The following is a 2,519-nucleotide window of genomic DNA, read 5'->3' as shown; positions in this document are numbered from 1 at the left end:
TGCTCGTGCATCCAACCTCAATAGCTCCCTCTTTTCCCGTGCAGACCATTGACAGCACTCTTCTTTCCCTCTCTAACCTGTTCTCATCCATCCCTCTGAGGTTGTAAACATGAGATAAACAGGTTTCCTGGGTGGAAGTGTTCAATAGAATGGGACCTACCATTTCTCAGGGGTCAAAAACCAAGCTATCATTGTACTGAACATATTTATCTATCTATGACTATTTCTCGTCTATATCTTCTGGATCTATCCTGGGAAAAACATTGGATTTCAGTGGGTTTTGGGGGTTTTTTTTGGATGAGTGGTTTAAATAGATCCATCTGCTTCTTATTTACATCTGTGTTGATTTTAGGATTTATGATCCTGAGGAATTATACCAATCACTGAGATCATTAAACATCGTATTTCAACAAATTTAAGATACAATATATTGGAAGTTGCAGCATTATTTCATTTACCACTAAGAAAGGAAAAAAAATGTTGCTGAATAAACTATGATGCAACGCTTTCTTAACATTGCGCGCTTGGCTGTTGCTTTGCAAGAAAACATGTATTTTTGGTCATTCCTCCAAAGACAAATATTTGCTTCTCTAAAAGCAGATTTGCAGTCCACTGCTGTTCTGTGCCTTTCTGTGAACACGTTAACTTTAGTTTCAATGCCAAATCATAGGGTCTCTTTCCAAAGGCATTTGAACAGCATGTAAACTCAACACCCACAGTAACAACCATGCACGCAGGTCAGCGGAAGTGATGACGTCATTAGGGACCGCCCAGAACGGACTCCTGACTCGGTGATATAATTGTAAGACTCCGTGGATTATAAAACAGATTGGGTCCCCTCCCCGGCCCCCGAGGGGCTGGTGGGCTGCCCTGAGGAGGCGGGGAGGGGAGGGCTGGGCCGGCCGGCTGGCTGACGGCGATGCCGAACTTCTGCGAGGACCCCAATTGCACGTGGAAGCGCACGCAGTCGGACCTGGCTTTTTTCAGGTTCCTGCGGGCTCCAGCCAGATGCCAGAAGTGGGTGGAGAATTGTAGGAGAGCAGACTTAGAAGATAAAACCCCCGATCAACTAAATAAACATTATCGATTGTGTGCCAAACACTTTGAGACTTCTGTGATCTGTAGAACTAGCCCTTATAGGACAGTTCTTCGAGGTAATGCAATACCAACAATATTTGATCTTACCAGCCATTTGAATAATCCACACAGTAGACACAGAAAACGAATAAAAGAATTGCGTGAAGATGAAATCAGGACATTGAAACAGAAAAAATTGATGAAACTTCTGAACAGGAACGAAAACATGAGGAAATAAACAACAGCAATGCTGCGAACCCCAGTGCAGAGGGGGGTGAAGAGCAGGAGGAAGACATTTTACCTTTAACCCTTGAAGAGAAGGAAAACAAAGAATACTTAAAATCTTTATTTGAAATTTTGATTCTTATGGGAAAACAGAACACACCTCTGGATGAACATGAAGCTGATGAAATCCCAGAAGGTCTCTTTACTCCTGATAACTTTCAAGCACTGCTGGAGTGCCAGATCATTTCTGGCGAAGAGGTTCTGAGAAAGTGCTTTGGGACAACGGCAGTGAACACATTGTTCTGTTTGAAAACACAGCAGAAACGGATGCTAGAGGTCTGTGAGAGCTGCGGTAACAGATTTTGATTTCATTGTTACCATTGTTGTTCTTAAAAATGTTCTATCTTTTACAAGAGCCTTTGGGGAAAATCTTCAGGGGCAAACTTCTGATGTCTTCTTTGCAGCCAGTAATTTGACTGCAGTGCTGCATTCACTAAATGAAGTGATGGAAAATACCGGTTTATCATGAATTTTGGTTTGAGGAACTCACAAATTTGGCAACCAAACTTTATATTCTGGGAAAACTCCCAGGGAAATTTCGCAGAGCTCAGCACAGTAACCTGGAATCTCAGCTAACCTCTGAGAGTTACTATAAAGAGACTCTAAGTGTTCCAACAGTGGAGCACATTATTCAGGAACTGAAAGATATATTCTCGGAACAGCACCTTAAAGCTCTTAAATGCTTATCTCTGGTACTCTCTATCAGGGGACAGCTCAAATTCAATACATCAGAGGAGCATAGTGCTGACATGTACAGAAGTGATTTACCTAATCCTGACACGCTCTCTGCTGAGCTGCATTGTTGCAGAATCAAGTGCAAACACAGAGGGAAAGATACAGAACTTCCATCCACTAATTATGAAGCCCTTCATCTGCCAGACAACAAGATTTTTCCTAAAGTTAATGCATTGCTGAAGGTCCTATGTATTCTTCCTGTGATGAAGGTTGAGAGTGAACGCTATGAAAATGGGTGAAAGGGTCTCAAATCATACCTGAGGAACACTTTGACAGACCAAAGGTCAAGGAACTTGGCTTCGCTTAACACAAATTTTGATATAAAACACAATTTGGATTTAATGGTGGATACATATATTAAACTCTATACAAGTAAGTCAGAGCTTCCTACAGATAATTCAGAAACCACTGAAAATACCTAA

The 2,519-nt window shown here is 41.7% G+C and overlaps 1 pseudogene; it reads left to right on the top strand.

The window, feature by feature from the left end:
- The first annotated feature begins 919 nt into the window (after positions 1-919).
- Positions 920-2,519, top strand: LOC132433236 (52 kDa repressor of the inhibitor of the protein kinase pseudogene; annotated as a pseudogene).

This window comes from Delphinus delphis, chromosome 11, assembly GCF_949987515.2.
Source record: "Delphinus delphis chromosome 11, mDelDel1.2, whole genome shotgun sequence".
Classification (NCBI taxonomy): Eukaryota; Metazoa; Chordata; class Mammalia; order Artiodactyla; family Delphinidae; genus Delphinus; species Delphinus delphis.
Note: the sequence above shows the minus strand (reverse complement) of the source record. Positions and strands in the feature narration are given on the sequence as shown.